Raw genomic sequence first — 18,522 nt, 5'->3', positions numbered from 1 at the left:
GCTCAACTTTTGAGGAGGAAAGAACTTTGCTAAGAAAGTCGTGACCAGCTTATCCCAAGAGTTCAGGCTGTCTTTGGGTTGAGAGTCCAACCACACTCTAGCTCTGTCTCTTACAGCAAAAGGGAAAAGCATGAGCCTGTAGACTTCAGGATCTACTCCATTAGTCTTAACAGTATCACAGATCTGCAAAAATTCAGTTAAGAACTGAAACGGATCTTCAGATGGAAGTCCATGAAACTTGCAGTTCTGCTGCATCAGAGAAACTAGCTGAGGTTTCAGCTCAAAGTTGTTTGCTCCAATGGCAGGAATGGAGATGCTTCTTCCATGTAAATTGGAATTAGGTGCAGTAAAGTCACCAAGCATTCTCCTTGCATTATTATTATTTTCGGCTGCCATCTCCTTTTCCGGTTCGAAAATTTCTGAAAGGTTCTCTCTGGATTGTTGTAATTTCGCTTCTCTTAGTTTCCTTTTCAGAGTCCTTTCAGGTTCTGGATCTGCTTCAACAAGAATATTCTTGTCTTTGCTCCTGCTCATATGAAAAAGAGGGACAGAAAAATAATAATAATAATAATAGGGATCCTTTTTACCACAGTATAGAGGTCCCTGTGTGAATAGAAGAAAAGAAGAAGAGAAAATCTAAACTCAGAGAGAGAGAGGTGGTTTGGATTTTTGGTGAGTGAGGAAGAGATGTTAGTAAATAAATAGACAAATAGAAGAAGATGAGAGGGGGAAGTGAATTTTCGAAAATAATTTTTGAAAAAGAGTTAGTGATTTTCGAAAATGGTTTTTGAAAAAGGTTAGTAATTTTTGAAAATTAAAATCAAAAATTAAAATAATTAGTTAATTAAAAAGAAATTTTAAAAAAGAGGGAAGATATTTTCGAAAATTAGAGAGAGAGAGTTAGTTAGGTTGTTTTGAAAAAGATAAAAAACAAACAAAAAGTTAGTTAGTTAGTTGAAACAAATTTTGAAAAGATAAGGAGTTAGGAAGTTAGAAAAGAGGTTTTGAAATCAAGTTTTTGAAAAAGATATGATAAGAATATATTTTTGAAAAGATATGATTGAAATTAGTTTTGAAAAAGGTTTGATTTTTAAAATCACAATTAATGACTTGATTCACAAGAAATCACAAGATATGATTCTAGAACTTAAAGTTTGAATCTTTCTTAACAAGTAAGTAACAAACTTGAAATTTTTGAATAAAAACATTAATTGTTATTGTTATTTTCGAAAATTTGATATAAAAATAAGAAAAAGATTTTTGAAAAATATTTTTAAAATTTTCGAAAATAACTGAAAAAAATGAAAAATATTTGATTTTTTGAAAAAGATTTTGAAAAAGATAGGATTTTCAAATTGAAAATTTGATTTGACTCATAAGAAACAACTAAATTTTAAAAAGTTTTGAAAAATTCAACTCAAATTTTCGAATTTTTTGAGAGGAAAAAGGGAAAGATATTTTTTTGATTTTTGAATTTTTAATGATGAAAGAGAAAAACATGAAAAAGACTCAATGCATGAAAATTTTGGATCAAAACAATGAATGCATGCAAGAATGCTATGAATGTCAAGATGATCACCAAGAACACTTTGAATGTCAAGATGAACATCAAGAACTTATTTTTGAAAAATTTTTAATGCAAAGAAAACATGCAAGACACCAAACTTAGAAATCTTTAATGCTCAAGCAATAAGAATTCAAGAATGCATATGAAAAACAAGAAAAGACACAAAACATGAAAACATCAAGATCAAACAAGAAGACTTACCAAGAATAACTTAAAGATCATGAAGAACACTATGAATGCATGAATTTTTTCGAAAAATGCAAGATGAATATGCAATTGACACCAAACTTTCAACTTGACTCAAGACTCAAACAAGAAACACAAAATATTTTTGATTTTTTTGATTTTATGATTTTTTTTTTGTATTTTCTTTTAATTTTTTTCGAAAATCATTTTGAAAAAGAAAAATAAGGATTCCAAAATTTTTAATATGAATTCCAGGAATCTTATGCTCTTTAAACTAAAGCTCCAATCAAAGGGTCAGGCTTGGCTTAATAGCCAGCCAAGCTTTAGTATGTAACTCAGACATGACAAGCCTAACATGCCCTACAGAGGAATTAGACATGGCTTTACAGCCAGCCAGGCTTCAACATGCTTCATTAAACACTAGAATTCATTCTTAAAAATTTTGAAGAAAAAAATATTTTTGAAAACATTTTTTTTTATTTTTTTTTCGAAAACAAAGGAGAAATTTTTGAAAGATTTTTGAAAACTTTTGGAAAAGAAAACAAAAAGAAAGTTACCTAATCTGAGCAATAAGATGAACCGTCAGTTGTCCAAACTCGAACAATCCCCGGCAACAACGCCAAAAACTTGGTATGCGAAATTGTTACTCAGGTTGTGAATTATTGTTCGAAATTGATTCCCTGGCGATGGCACCAAAAACGGATGCACAGAACCATGGTCTAAACATATCTTCATAACTTCGCATAACTAACCAGCAAGTGCACTGGGTCGTCCAAGTAATAAACCTTACGTGAGTAAGGGTCGATCCCACGGAGATTGTTGGTATGAAGCAAGCTATGGTCACCTTGTAAATCTCAGTCAGGCGGATATAAAATAGTTATGGAGTTTTCGAAATTAATACTAAAATAAGGATAGAAATACTTATGTAAATCATTGGTGAGAATTTCAGATAAGCGTATGGAGATGCATTCATTCCTCTAAACCTTTGCTTTCCTGCTGTCTTCATCCAATCCGTCTTACTCCTTGTTATGGCTGGCTTTATGTAAGGATGTCACCGGTGCCAATGGCTACTTTCAATCCTCTCGGGAAAATGGTCCAAATGCTCTGTCACAGCACGGCTAATCGTCTGGAGGCATCACCCTTGTCGTTGGTTGCATCCTATTCCTCTCTGTGAAAATGGTCCGATGCGCTGTCACTGCATGGCTAATCATCTTGGAGGTTCTCGATCATACTGGAATAGAATTTACTATCCTTTTGCGTCTGTCACTACGCCCAGCACTCGCGAGTTTGGAGTTCGTCACAGTCATTCAATCCCAGAGTCCTACTTGGAATACCACGGACAAGGTTTAGACTTTCCGGACTCTCATGAATGCCGCCATCAATCTAGCTTATACCACGAAGATTCTGATTAAGAGATCTAAGAGATACTCATTCAATCTAATGTAGAACGAAAGTGGTTGTCAGGCACGCGTTCATAGGGAATGATGATGATTGTCACGTTCATCACATTCAGGTTGAAGTGCGAATGAATATCTTAGAAGCGAAATAAGATGAATTGAATAGAAAACAGTAGTACTTTGTATTAATCTTTGAGGAACAGCAGAGCTCCACACCTTAATCTATGGAGTGCAGAAACTCTACCGTTGAAAATACATAAGTAATGAAGGTCCAGGCATGGCCGAATGGCCAGCCCCCAAACGTGATCAATAGATCAAAAGATAATCCAAAGATGTCTAATACAATAGTAAAAGGTCCTATTTATAATAAACTAGCTACTAGGGTTTACAGAAGTAAGTAATTGATGCATAAATCCACTTCCGGGGCCCACTTGGTGTGTGCTTGGGCTGAGCTTGAAGTCTACACGTGGAGAGGTCATTCTTGGAGTTGAACGCCAGCTTTTGTGCCAGTTTGGGCGTTGAACTCCACTTTGCAACTTGTTTCTGGCGCTGGACGCCAGAATTGGGCAGAGAGCTGGTGTTGAACGCCAGTTTGCGTCATATAAACTTGGGCAAAGTATGGACTATTATATATTGATGGAAAGTCCTAGATGTCTACTTTCCAACGCAATTGGAAGTGCGCCATTTTGAGTTCTGTAGCTCCAGAAAATCCATTTTGAGTGCAGGGAGGTCAGAATCCAACAGCATGAGCAGTCCTTCTTCAACCTCTGAATCTGATTTTTGCTCAAGTCCCTCAATTTCAGCTAGAAAATACCTGAAATCACAGAAAAACACACAAACTCATAGTAAAGTCCAGAAATATAAATTTAACATAAAAACTAATGAAAATATCCCTAAAAGTAACTAGATTCTACTAAAAACATACTAAAAACAATGCCAAAAAGCGTATAAATTATCTGCTCATCATTGGCCTTATTTCTTTCTTCCACGTTAGAGTTCACGTTAGCTTAGTTAACGTGACTCTTAACGTGGGCTATGATGGCTTTCGAGGACGTTATTGGCAATTACTTTTCTCATTAACGTTGCAAGCTAGCTCCCATTCCACGTTAGTGGTCACATTAGTTAGACTAACGTGGCTGCTAACGTGGCTCTTCGTTGCTTCTTTTGTCCTGAAATCAAGCAATAAAGTACATCAAAGTTCTAATCCATGTCATGGGAAATGCAACATCCAATTTGTCATTAAATTCATGCAAAATCCTCATGAAATCATGTAAAGTGCACAGTGTATGCTTGAATCAAGATGTAAGTGAATATCTACCCAAAACTAGCTTATTTTCTAAGAAAATGCATGAAACTACCCTAAAAACAGTAAAGAAAAGGTCAGTGAAACTGACCAAAATGCCCTGGCATCATAAGACATAGACACTTAAACACTAATGATCATATAGTAAAGACACAAACATAAATAAAACATAAGGCTGAAGAACCGAAAAATAGGAAAATAAGAACAAGGAGATTAAGGAACGGGTCCACCTTAGTGAGGGTGGTGTCTTCCTCTTCTTGAAGAACCAATGGTGCTCTTGAGCTCCTCTATGTCTCTTCCTTGTCTTTGTTGCTCCTCCCTCATAGCTCTTTGATCTTCTCTAATCTCATGGAGAATGATGGACTGCTCTTGGTGTTCCATCCTTAGTTGTCTCATGTCGGAACTTAATTCTCCTAGGGAGGTGTTGATTTGCTCCCAATAGTTTTGTGGAGGGAAGTGCATACCTTGAGGCATCTCTGGGATTTCATGGTGAGGAATTTCCTCATGCTCTTGTTGAGGTCCATGATCTCTTGTTTGCTCCATCCTTTTCTTAGTGATGGGCTTGTCCTCATCAATGAGGATATCTCCCTCTATGTCAATTCCAGCCGAATTGCAGAGGTGGCAAATGAGGTGAGGAAAGGCTAACCTTGCCAAAGTGGAGGACTTGTCAGCCACCTTGTAGAGTTCTTGAGGTATAATCTCATGAACTTCCACTTCCTCCCCAATCATGATACTATGGATCATGATGGCCCGGTCTACAGTAACTTCAGACCGGTTGCTAGTAGGAATAATTGAGCGTTGGATGAACTCCAACCATCCTCTAGCTACAGGCTTAAGGTCCGGTCTTCTCAATTGAACCGGCTTGCCTCTTGAGTCAACTTTCCATTGAGCTCCTTCCATACATATGTCCATGAGGACTTGGTCCAACCTTTGATCAAAGTTGACCCTTCTAGTGTAGGGGCATGCGTTTTCTTGCATCATTGGCAAGTTGAACGCTAACCTTACATTTTTCAGACTGAAATCTAAGTATTTCCCCCGAACCATTGTAAGCCAGTTCTTTGGGTTTGGGTTCACACTTTGATCATGGTTCCTAGTGATCCATGCGTTTGCATAGAACTCTTGAACCATTAAGATTCTGACTTGTTGAATAGGATTAGAGAGAACTTCCCATCCTCTTCTTCTAATCTCTTGTCGGATCTCCGGACACTCGCTCTTTTTGAGCTTAAAAGGGACCTCAGGGATCACCTTCTTCTTGGCCACAACTTCATAGAAGTGGTCTTGATGGACCTTTGAGATGAATCTCTCCATCTCCTGTGACTCAGAGGTGGAAGCAATTGCCTTCCCTTTCCTCTTTCTTGAGGTTTCTCTGGCCTTAGGTGCCATTGATGGTTATGAAAAAACAAAAAGCAATGCTTTTACCACACCAAACTTAAAAGGTTTGCTCGTCCTCGAGCAAAAGAAGAAAGAAAGTAGTAGAAGAAGAAGAAAATAGAGGAGATGGAGTGAGAGAGTGTATTCGGCCAAGGGAGAGAAGTAGTGGTTGTGATGTGTGAAAATGGAGTAGTGTTAAGGGGTTTATATAGGGGTGGGGGGAAGGTTAGGTTTCGGCCATTAGGGTTGGGTTTGGGAGGGAAAGGAATTTGAATTTGGAGGTAGGTGGGGTTTATGGGGAAGAGGTAATAAGGTGATTGGTGAAGGTTATTTGGAGAAGAGTGTTATGAGAAGGTGTGAAGAAGAGAGAAGAAGAGGTGTGGTAGGTGGGGATCCTGTGGGGTCCACAGATCCTGAGGGGTCAAGGACTTAGCATCCCTGCTCCAAGTAGGCGTGCAAAACGCCCTTAGAATGCATGTCTGGCGTTAAACGCCAGTTTGCTGCTTGTTTCTGGTGTTTAACGCCAGCTTTTCTCCCATTCTTGGCGTTAAACGCCAATTCCATGCTCTATTCTGGCGTTAAACGCCAGTCTGGTGCTTGTTTCTGGCGTTTAATGCCAGCTTGATGCTTCTTTCTGGCGTTAAACGCCAGTTTGATGCTTCTTACTGGCGTTTAAACACCAGTAAGCTCTTCCTCCAGGGTGAGCTGTTTTTAAAGCTATTTTTCACTCTGTTTTTTATTTTTCAGTAGTTTTTGTGACTTCACATGATCATCAACCTAAAGAAAACATAAAATAGCAATGGAAAATAAATAGATATAATTAAATAACATTGGGATGCTGATAAACCCATATTTTATGAGTTATTTTGTGCTTAGTTTGAGTGATTTATTCAATCCTTCACCCACTTATTCATATTAATTGCATGGTTTTACTTTCCCTTCCTTATTATGTGATGTATGTGAAAAAACATGTTTCCTAAGCTTTAAAATTAATTATTTTAATTACCTTTATTTCCATTCGATGCCGTGATTAGTGTGTTGAGTAGTTTCAAATTTTCTAAGGTAGAATGACTTAAAGGATGGAAAAGAAAACGTACAAAAATGGAAGGAAAGTGCGAAACGGAGCTTCTGAAGAAATTAGCATCCACACGATCGCATGGACGAAGCGATCGCGTGCGAAGCGCAAATCAGCAGTGACGCGGCCGCATGACTGACGCGACTGCACGCCTTAAGTAGAACGCACATGACGCAGTCGCATGACTGACGCGACCGCGTGGCAAGGAAATGCTCCGAATGACGCGACCGCGTGACCCACGCGGACGCGTGACAGAGGCCACGCACCAGAAATTGCAGAAAACGCTCATAGCGAATTCTGAAGCCCTTTTTGGCCCAAATCCAAGCCCAGAAGGCATAGACCAGAGGTTACAAAGTGAGGGAACGCATCCATTCAGGGGGAGCTCGCCAATTTTCACTTTCCATGATTTAGATTTAGTTTGAGAGAGGTTCTCTCCTCTCTCTCTTAGGATTAGGATTAGGATTTAGGACTTCTCTTAGTTTGTAAGAGTGACTCTCGATCCAGGTTTAATATTTACTTTAATGCTTTTATTCGTACCTATAAATGTTGCCAACTTGACTTATGAACCCTTTCCAGGTTATGATTTGAATTAATGATTATTTGAGGTATTTCAGTTATTGAGTGCTTTCTCCTTAATTTGTGTTACCATTGCTTTCAATCTAAGGACATTTTTATTCCAACAATTTTACTTTTTCCCTTTTGGTCTTGGTTAAGAAATCAGTAACTCAACATTATTAAACTCAGCATAATTGATAATCGTTATCTTGCTAATTGAACTGAACTTCAATAATCCCAACTTTTTCTTAGGAAATAAATAGGATTTGAAGGTCAAACTAATTAGTCCCTTGACTTTCCTTTAGTTTAGTAAAGGTTAACTAAGTGGAATTTAGATTCAACTTTCATTATTGTTGAGAGAGATAACTAAGTTGGACTTCCAATTTCTCTTACCTTGCCAAAAGATTGCTTTACAGTATTTATTTATTTTAATTGCCATTTAAATTATTTGTCATATCTACTCTTCACTCTCAACCCCGATTTTACAACCTCCATAACCAATAATAAGAACATACTTCCCTGCAGTTTCTTGAGAAGACGACCCGAGGTTTGAATACTCGGTTAACAATTTTTAAGGGGTTTGTTACTTGTGACAACCAAAACGTTTGTACGAAGGGATTTTTGTTGGTTTAGAGACTATATCTACAACGCGACTGTTTTTATGAACTTCTTTACTGGCAAAAATCCCAACGTCAAAATGGCGCCATTGCTGGGGAACTGCTAACGTGTGCCTTATTATTGGTTATTGTAAATATTTTTCTTTTGCTTGTTTATTTATTTTTGTTTTTCCTTTTCATCTTTATTTGCTACCATAAATTCTCACCCCTCTCGCTTTGAGTTTGGTTCTAACTTTGTTGAAAGAAATAGAAGTTACAGCAGGAATGTGCATCAAGGTCAGACCAATCAAGGATGGATGGAGCCAAGAGGATGTAATCAACCCTTTAGGCAGCAACACCCTCCAAGATATCCTGGACAAAGACCATTCTACAATGCATACCCAGCTGAAAGATATGGTGGACAACCTTGTAACTACCAACAAGCCCCACTCCGTGCATATAAACCATCCTTTCAACATAACCTCGAACCACTACACTCACAAGCTTCTCTTCACCATTCGCCACCATATGATCCTTCCTTACCCCAGTACCGATCCAATCACTCCCAATCACCACCACTTTCCTTTGTATCATGTCCAAGTCCGGCAACCTGAGAAGTAGAGGTTCGCCTAAAGGAAACAGTAAATAAATTTCAAACAACCATTCGACAACTGGAGCAAGTAGCAATTCAATGGGTTTCTAGGCACTCAAATACACAAGGATCAGCCACAGCCCCATGTGAAAAATCTAATGAAGAGCGTAGCATGAAGGAGATACCAGAAACTCCAGTGGACAAGACAGAGAATGAATTCGTACTAGAACAGGTAGAAGAAGCTGTCATTGTTCAGGAAGAAGAGTTGGTTAAAGATCTAGGAGATGCTGAACCTCCATGGGAATCTAGAACTGAGGAGAACTCCGTCAAGGACGCTACAGTTGATGCTAAGGAGGATATTGTACAACCTCCAAGGCAAGTTATTTATGAAGAATCAGACAGAATAACCCAGGACACAAATTCCCTTGATGATGATAGTCACAAGTCAAATTCTCTTAGTAATGAACTTGCATTCGCAAGTGAATTCTTTGAGATCGAAGAATCTTCCCCAAGTGAATATGAAGATGATGCGGAGGTAGATTTCTCTCAACCTCCAATCTATGACTCAAGTGATAAGGAAGACATAGAAGACTTTGACCAGGACACAGATACAATTGTAGAACCTTGCAAGGAAGTGGAGGAATTCACAGAAGAGCACAAGGGAGTAGAACTTACAGAACCACCAGAAACACCTATCCCAAGGCCATTACCACCTAATACAAGCTTCAAGTGGGTACAATCCTTAACCTTTAACTTTACTTATTCACTTGAATATGGTTTACTTGAAACAGATGGCCAGCTTAGAGCTCTTTGCGGCTTTAAGAGTAAAAGGGAAATGGCTCATACTCAGAGTTGGTGCACAAAGTTCAATAAGGTTCCACGCTTCACCTCGAAGTACACGGATTGGTATCATGCTCAATCGCATGGATCACAGAGAACGTTTGGTCACCTTGGTGAGATTCTACTCTTTAAACCGCCCGGATGGAGACATGTAGATCGAGACGGAGGCGGATTTAAAAGCAAGGCTTGGGATCCTGGAGTTTATTCTGACATTCGTCACCCCGGGAGTCTGAAAATTTGTCTGAAGCTGCTCAGAAGCTTTACATGCCTAGTATGGGACCCCAGAGGCTATTGGCATTCCAAGCACTGGTGGAGATTTTTGGACGAATTTAAACATAAGCCGCCATAGCAGGAAGCTCCTACAATGTCCAACTTAAGGACTTAAACTAAAAGTGCTAGGTGGGAGACAACCCACCATGGTATGGTCGCTTCTTTTTCAATTTATTTCTTGTTAATTGCTTTCATTTTTATTTCCTTTTCATTTTACTTCATTGAACCTGGAATTATGCATAGCATTCATGCTAATCATTGCATTCTGCATCTATCATACACATAAAAAAAAGGGCGCGCGACGCGACCGCATCAACCATGCGATCGCGTCACATGGCGAACTACACTTCCCACGCGACCGCGTCACCCACGCGGCCGCGTGACCTGGAGATCGGCGTAAACATCCAACGTCCAGAAAGTTAGGCTGGAATCGTGCGGCCCTTGTGCGTTTTGCACAAATTGGCCCACGCGATCGCATGCCCCATGCGATCGCGTCACCTGCACAATACCAATCCCACGCGACCGCGTGAGCGACGCGATCGCGTCGCATGGATTGCACATCACCCCAGAAGGAGACAGAGAGTTGTGCTGAAACGGTGCTGGAGTCGTGCGTTTAGCACGATTTCCAGTGACGCGATCGCGCGACCCACGCGATCGCATCACCCCCTCTCCTACCCCTCTCACGCGATCGCGCGACCTACGCGATCGCGTCACCCCCATTTTCACCCCCACCAAGCGACCGCGTGCCCCACGCGGCCGCGTGGATTCCAATTTAAACCCCCCTGATCACATGAACCCTATTCTCGCGCCACCCCCCCGAACCCCAACCCTTTCTTCTCCCCTCCTCCAAACCCCAGCCACCACCACACCACCACCCAACCACCATCTCCGACCCCCGCCGACGCCGTTAACCGCCCAGACATCGCCGCCGTCCCACCCCCACCCCTTCCTTCTTCCTCTTTCTCCCTCCTTCTCCGCCACTGCCCTCCGCCACTGCCCACCTCACACCGCCGCACCCAACCCAGCCGCGCTACCCCCCTTTGCCACCCGCACGCAACCCCCTCCCTTCCTCTATCAATTACCCTAAACCCTATCCCCATTACCCCCTTCTTCACTGCTCCCCTCAGCCGCCACCGCGCCGCCGTACCCTTCCACTGCGCCGGACGCCGCCGCAGCCACCAACCAGCCGCTTTCTTACCCCGTTCTACTCCTCACGCCCACCAAGTTCCGATGAACGCCGCCTTTCTGTCCTTCGCAGTTATTTTACAATTTTTTTTTCTGTTTCTGTTCATAATTAGGATAGATAGATATGCATGTTGTAGTAGATTTTTAGGTTGTTAGGTAGCTTAGGCTGTGGTTAGTGGATCTAGGTCTGTTTACTTGCACTGTTCATGTTTCTGTTTTATCAAAACTGCGATTCTGCTGTTCCTGTGACCTTATTCATATGCGGTGATTTCCTGCATTTGCTGCTTGTTACTCTAAATTTTCATGTTTCTATTAATTATAGGTACCTGCAGCAAGTTTTTTTATTCATATGAACTGCCTTGTTTGTTGTCTATTTTCCGGGACAATCCAATTTTAGCCGGAATGCTGCCCAAATTTTTTGTAAATTATTTTCATTCATGTTTTGGTTTGACAATCTGAACTCTGTTGTCCTCTGCTTTAACCAAACCGTTCCATGAATGCGACGGCAGACTTTCTTCTCCTTTTTGATTTCCTGGTTTATAAACTGCATTTGTGATATTCTGATTCCAGTTCTTGGTTTCTTTGTATCTATTAGAATCAACATCACCCTGTTTTCCTTGTTCAGTTATGAGTTATTTCTAGTCATAATTGTGAATCCTTGTTAAATGGACTATTTTCTTTATGCCACTTACTTTAACCCACATTTTAATGACTCACTAATTTTAATTTACTAACTTCTTTTTCAAATTCTAACCATACTAACCTTTTCAAAATCTCTTTTCTGATTTTTTTTCACTTTCCTCTAACTTTCTAACTATGGCATAATGATAATTTTTCTATTTAACTTGAATTCTGATACATTTTGGATTGAAAATTCTTTCTTTCCAAATTTTAAACTACTACACAATCCTTAATGCACATTTACTTGACTCATTTTACTCACTCAAATTCTCCTTTGCCGCTTTGAGTTTTCTTTGTTTAATTGCCTTTTTGCTTCCTTATTTTTATCCATATCCTGGTTTTCCATTTTTTAGGATGTCTGCCTTACAGAGGAAAGGAAAAGGCAAGGCTACTGGCAAGCGCAAGAGAGGAGATTCCTCCCAGTCCATCATTGCCCTCATGCATGATTCCTCATGGCAGGAGAAGAACTTTACACAGCAGGAAAAAGCTGACCAGCTGCTCCCTGCAAATGATTCAATAAAATTTGCAAACCGGTATTGTGAGCTGAAGTATCCGGCATTTGCATACTCCAGGAATCTATACCTGGAGAGAACTCTGAAGATTCCAGAAGCACTCCAGGGGTACACCACTGAGCAAATCAAGCAAAGAGGCTGGTTCTTTCTGGAGCGAACACTGACAGAGGTCAATGCATCTTGGGTCCGGAAATTCTACTGTAACTACTACATCACCACCCTAGATGCAGTAAACCTGAGAGGAAAACAAATTCTAGTCACTGAGGAGGCCATAGAGGACATTCTCCAGCTCCCAGCCAAGTCCGATCAGCCTGATGGTTATTCAAAGGCTGAGGAGGACATGCGCCTGATGCAGTTTGATTGGGATGCTGTAAAGGCACGGATAGCTCTCGACCCGACTGTTCCTTGGGAGATGGGTCAGGACACCACCATGCCTAGAGGGATCAAGAGGGCGTACTTAAATGATGAGGCTCGGTTATAGCACCAGATCTTGAGCAATTATGTCATGCCGAGTACTCATGAGACGGAGATCCCAGCTGCTATGATCACCCTCCTATGGTGTGTGCTGGAGGGTAAGGACCTTTATCTACCACGCTTTATCCGGCATTATATGGCCAGGGTCTATGTCCGAGGCACCCTGCCTTTCCCGTATCTGGTTACACAGCTAGGCTGTCGAGCTGACGTGCCATGGGAGGATGCCGATGAGAGACCACCAACAGCGGACTGCAGGAAGATCATTCCTCACAGCAGGAACTTCCTAGCTTTGGGCTCCAGACCACCACCCTTCACTGCTACTGATGAGACAGCCCCACCGTCTGCTGGACCCTCTTCATCCACGGCTGCCCCTGCTACCCCTGCTGCCACCACTGCACCTCCACCCGCCTCTGAGCCCATATACCGCCTCGTGCACCGCCTATTCCGACAGCTTGATCAGATGGAGCGCCGTAACCGGCGCCGGTATGAGAGATTGGAGCGTCGCAGCCAGCGACGCTATTCGCATCTGAAGCTGATTATCCGACAGGGTGGTGACATCCCCTCCGAGCCCGACACACCATCAGAGCCATCAGAGGAGGAGGAGGATGAGCACGAGGAGGAGACTATTTTCCAGGAGGAGACCCATCAGCAGGCAAACACAGAGCAGGCTGCCCCGCATCAGGAGGTTACGCATCAGATCGAGGGTGCAGATCTGGAGATCCCGATCCAGTCAGCACCGCCTCTACAGCAGCCAGACCCTCAGCCCACCACCACCACAGAGCCTCCAGCTACCATCCCTACCAGTGATGACACCCCTTCACACCCGGCTTGACTGAGCATCAGGGACGGTGCTTCATTTTAAGTGTGGGGAGGTCGCCATCTCTGGCGTTTTTATTTTGGTGAACCACTACATCTCTTTTTTCTTTTATTTTGGATATTTTTCTGTATTTTTCTTTTTTTTTTTTGAGTACTTATACATTGCTGCTTTTATGTATTTTTACTCTATTTCTGCATTTTGTATTTTTAGTTATTTAGTTTAGTTTGCAATTCTGACTTATTAGTGGATTAATTAGTATAGTTTACCATTTTTAGCATAAGATAGCATAATTTAAATTGAAAAATATAAAAAGAAGTAAGCTAGGAAATTGAACATAACAGATTTAAATCCATAAACCTTGTATAAATAGCATTACATCATATAGTTAAGTTGACAACATTTCATCAAGGAGGAACATTAAAACTTTAAAGGCTACCCTAAATAATTTTTTTATGAGAATAATGGGAATTTTTAACTAAACCTGCATAACATATATGAATGATATATGATGCTTAAGTTAGAGAAGACACAGCCTGTGAGTCTTGAGCTTAATTGTATGGTTGCATTCAAACCATAATTTCATTTCTGTGTGTTTCGCTTCTTTTTATTCTGATGTTCTTTACTTTGCTTTAATCTATATGTCCAATTATAGAATATAGATACATACCAAAAGAATGATTGAGGCCATCATTTGATTTTAGCTCACTTACCCCAAAATAACCTACCTTTCACATCACCCTTGTTAGCCCCTTGAACCTTTAAAATCTCTTTTATTCTATTTAGCCACACTACTAGCCTTAAGCAGAAAAACAAAATAAAATCCCAAGTTGAATCCTTGGTTAGCTTAAGATAGAAAAATTATGAATAGATTAAAATGTGGGAAACCTATTGGGAACATGGATGATAGAAACAAAAGGTAGAAAAATTAAAAGAAATAAAATAAAAATTTGGGAAGCATGCTCATGAGAAATCAAAGTGATTCAATTACCATGTGCAATAAAAAAAGGTTATTTTTCAGCATTTAATAAAAGGGAATACAAAAGAATTCCCCAATGCAAAATAAAAGCAATGCACATGGGATAAAAATAAAATTGAAACATGAGCATGTAACAACAAGTAGGATAGTATGGGAAAATTGGTAAAGAAGTTTTGTTCTACTAAATATGTATGTTGGGTGAGATCTTAGTCTAATTAAGGATTCACTTATTAGCTCACTTAGCCTTATGCATATATCCTTACCTTTACCTTGGTCCCATTACAACTTTAATTAAAGACCTCATGATTTTTGGTATGACTGTACTCTATAATTGTTGATTGGTTAGATGAAGAACAAAGTTATAGAAAGTAAGAATAAAAAGAAAAGTAGAGTGAATAAACCCAATAAACACTGAGTGACTAGAGGGTAAACACAAAATCCAGTGAGGGTTCAATAACTCATCAACATATATCTGTGCTTATTTTAATAATTGTTTTGCAAGTTTGTACAATATTTTTATTTCCCATCTCATTTGCTAAAATGCTTTATTATTTAAGGGTTGGCTATATATATATATATATATATATATATATAACTCCTTGAGAATGTGAATTAATTTGACTACATGTAAGCTTTATATACGAGTGGATAAATTGGAATTGCATGACTCATTTAGGTAGATGCATTTAGAATAGGTTGCATTGCATAACATTCCACCACTTTTACCTTACCTTATTCTTTACCTTGGATTTAGCATGAGGACATGCTATTGTTTAAGTGTGGGGAGGTTGATAAACCCATATTTCATGAGTTATTTTGTGCTTAGTTTAAGTGATTTATTCAATCCTTCACCCACTTATTCATATTAATTGCATGGTTTTACTTTCCCTTCCTTATTATGTGATGTATGTGAAAAATATGTTTCCTAAGCTTTAAAATTAATTATTTTAATTACCTTTATTTCCATTCGATACTGTGATTAGTGTGTTGAGTAGTTTCAGATTTTCTAAGGCAGAATGACTTAAAGGATGGAAAAGGAAACTTACAAAAATGGAAGGAAAGTGCGAAACGGAGCTTCTGAAGAAACTGGCATCCACGCGATCGCATGGACGAAGCGATCGCGTGCGAAGCGCGAATCAGCAGCGACGCAGCCGCATGACTGACGCGACCGCGCGCCTTAAGCAGAACGCACATGACGCGGTCGCATGACTGACGCGACCGCGTGACAAGGAAATGCTCCGAATGACGCGACCGCGTGACCCACGCGGACGCGTGACAGAGGCCACACACCAGAAATTGCAGAAAACGCTCATAGCGAATTCTAAAGCCCTTTTTGGCCCAAATCCAAGCCCAGAAGGCATAGACCAGAGGTTACAAAGTGAGGGAACACATCCATTCAGGGGGAGCTCGCCAATTTTCACTTTCCATGATTTAGATTTAGTTTGAGAGAGGTTCTCTCCTCTCTCTCTCTCTCTTAGGATTAGGATTAGGATTTAGGACTTCTCTTAGTTTGTAAGAGTGACTCTCGATCCAGGTTTAATATTTACTTTAATGCTTTTATTCGTACCTATAAATGTTGCCAACTTGACTTATGAACCCTTTCCAGGTTATGATTTGAATTAATGATTATTTGAGGTATTTCAGTTATTGAGTGCTTTCTCCTTAATTTGTGTTACCATTGCTTTCCATCTAAGGACATTTTTATTCCAACAATTTTACTTTTTCCCTTTTGGTCTTGGTTAAGAAATCAGTAACTCAACATTATTAAACTCAGCATAATTGATAATCGTTATCTTGCTAATTGAACTGAACTTCAATAATCCCAACTTTTTCTTAGGAAATAAATAGGATTCGAAGGTCAAACTAATTAGTCCCTTGACTTTCCTTTACTTTAGTAAAGGTTAACTAAGTGGAATTTAGATTCAACTTTCATTATTGTTGAGAGAGATAACTAAGTTGGACTTCCAATTTCTCTTACCTTGCCAAAAGATTGCTTTACATTATTTATTTATTTTAATTTCCATTTAAATTATTTGTCATATCTACTCTTCACTCTCAACCCCGATTTTACAACCTCCATAACCAATAATAAGAACATACTTCCCTGCAGTTCCTTGAGAAGACGACCCGAGTTTTGAATACTCGGTTAACAATTTTTAAGGGGTTTGTTACTTGTGACAACCAAAACGTTTGTACGAAGGGATTTTTGTTGGTTTAGAGACTATATCTACAACGCGACTATTTTTATGAACTTCTTTACTGGCAAAAATCCCAACGTCAGTTGCCTCCCAACAAGCGCTTCTTTAATGTCAATAGCTTGACAGTGAGCTCTCATGGAGCCTCACAGAAAATCAGAGCAATGTTGGGGCCTCTTAACACCAAACTTAGAGTTTGGTTGTGGCTTTCCAACACCAAACTTAGAGTTTGAATGTGGGAGTTTTGTTTGACTCTGTATTGAGAGAAGCTTTTCATGCTTCCTGTCCATGGTTACAGAAGGAGAACCTTGAGTCTTAAATACAAGGTAGCCCTCATTCAACTGAAGGACCAACTCTCCTCTGTTAACATCAATCACGTCTTTTGCTGTGGCTAGGAAGGGTCTGCCAAGGATGATGGATTCATCCTCATCCTTCCCAGTGTCTAGGATTATGAAATCAGCAGAGATGTAAAGGCCTTCAACCTTTACTAACACGTCTTCTACTAGTCCATAAGCCTGTTTCATTGATTTGTCTGCCATCTCTAATGAGTTTCTTGCAGCTTGTACCTCAAAGATTCCCAGTTTCTCCATTACAGAGAGTGGCATGAGGTTTATCCCTGACCCAAGGTCACATAGAGCTTTCTCAAAGGTCACGGTGCCTATGGTACAAGGTATGAAGAACTTTTCGGGATCCGATTTCTTCTGAGGTAATGTCTGCCTCATTAGTGCACTCAGTTCATTGGTGAGCAAGGGGGGTTCATCCTCCCAAGTCTCATACCAAATAAACTGGCATTCAACTTCATGACTGCTCCTAGATACTTAGCAACTTGCTCTGTAATGGTGTCTTCATCCTCTTCAAAGGAAGAGTATTCATCAGAGCTTATGAATGGTAGAAGGAGGTCCAATAGAATCTCTAAGGTCTCTGTATGAGCCTCAGATTCCTTTGGTTCCTCAAAAGGGAACTCATTTCTGTCCAGAGGACGTCCCAAGAGGTCTTCCTCACTGGGATTCACGTCCTCCTCCTTCTCTGGGCATTCGGCCACACCAAGTAAGGTTATGGCCTTGCACTCTCTCTTGGGATTTTCTTCTGTATTGCTTGGGAGAGTACTGGGAGGAGTTTCAGTAATCTTCTTACTCAGCTGACCCACCTGTGCTTCCAAATTTTTAATGGAGCACCTTGTTTCATTCATGAAACTTAGTGTGGTCTTGGATAGATCAGAGACTATGGTTGCCAGGCCAGAATGGCTCTGTTCAGAATTCTTTGTCTATTGCTGAGAAGATGATGGAAAAGGTTTGCTATTGCTAAACCTATTTCTTCCACCATTATTATTGAAGCCTTGTCGAGGCTTCTGTTGGTCCTTCCATGAGAGATTTGGATGATTTCTCCATGAAGGATTATAGGTATCTCCATAGGATTCTCTCATGTAATTCATCTCTGCCATTGCAGGGTTCTCAGGATCATAAGCTTCTTCTTCAGAAGAAGCTTCTTCTTCAGAAGATGCTTCTTTAGTACTGTTGGATGCAGCTTGCAATCCATTCAGACTCTGAAAAATCATATTGATTTGCTGAGTCAATATTTTGTTCTGAGCTATGATGGCATTCAGAGTATCAATTTCAAGAACTCCCTTCTTCTGAGGTGTTCCATTGTTCATAGGATTCCTCTCAGAGGTGTACATGAACTGGTTATTTGCAACCATTTCAATGAGTTCCTGAGCTTCTGCAGGGGTTTTCACGTGAAGAAATCCTCCTGTAGAATGGTCCAATGACATTTTTGACAACTTAGACAAACCATCATAGAATATACTTATGATGCTCCATTCTAAAAGCATGTCAGTAGGACACCTTTTGATCAGTTGCTTATATCTTTCCCAAGCTTCATAGAGGGATTCTCCTTCCTTCTGTTTGAAGGTTTGGATTTCCACTCTAAGCTT

General features: G+C 40.2%; 1 non-coding gene across 1 annotated transcript; it reads left to right on the top strand.

The window, feature by feature from the left end:
- The first annotated feature begins 18,414 nt into the window (after positions 1 to 18,414).
- Positions 18,415 to 18,522, top strand: LOC148548105 (small nucleolar RNA R71). Its single transcript, XR_015897982.1, has one exon. It is a non-coding gene; the product is annotated as a small nucleolar RNA R71 (small nucleolar RNA).

Source organism: Arachis ipaensis, chromosome B8 (genome assembly GCF_059453495.1).
Source record: "Arachis ipaensis isolate K30076 ecotype BB chromosome B8, ASM5945349v1, whole genome shotgun sequence".
Taxonomy (NCBI): Eukaryota; Viridiplantae; Streptophyta; class Magnoliopsida; order Fabales; family Fabaceae; genus Arachis; species Arachis ipaensis.
The sequence above is the reverse complement of the archived record's forward strand: the minus strand, read 5'-3'. Positions and strand labels throughout refer to the sequence as shown.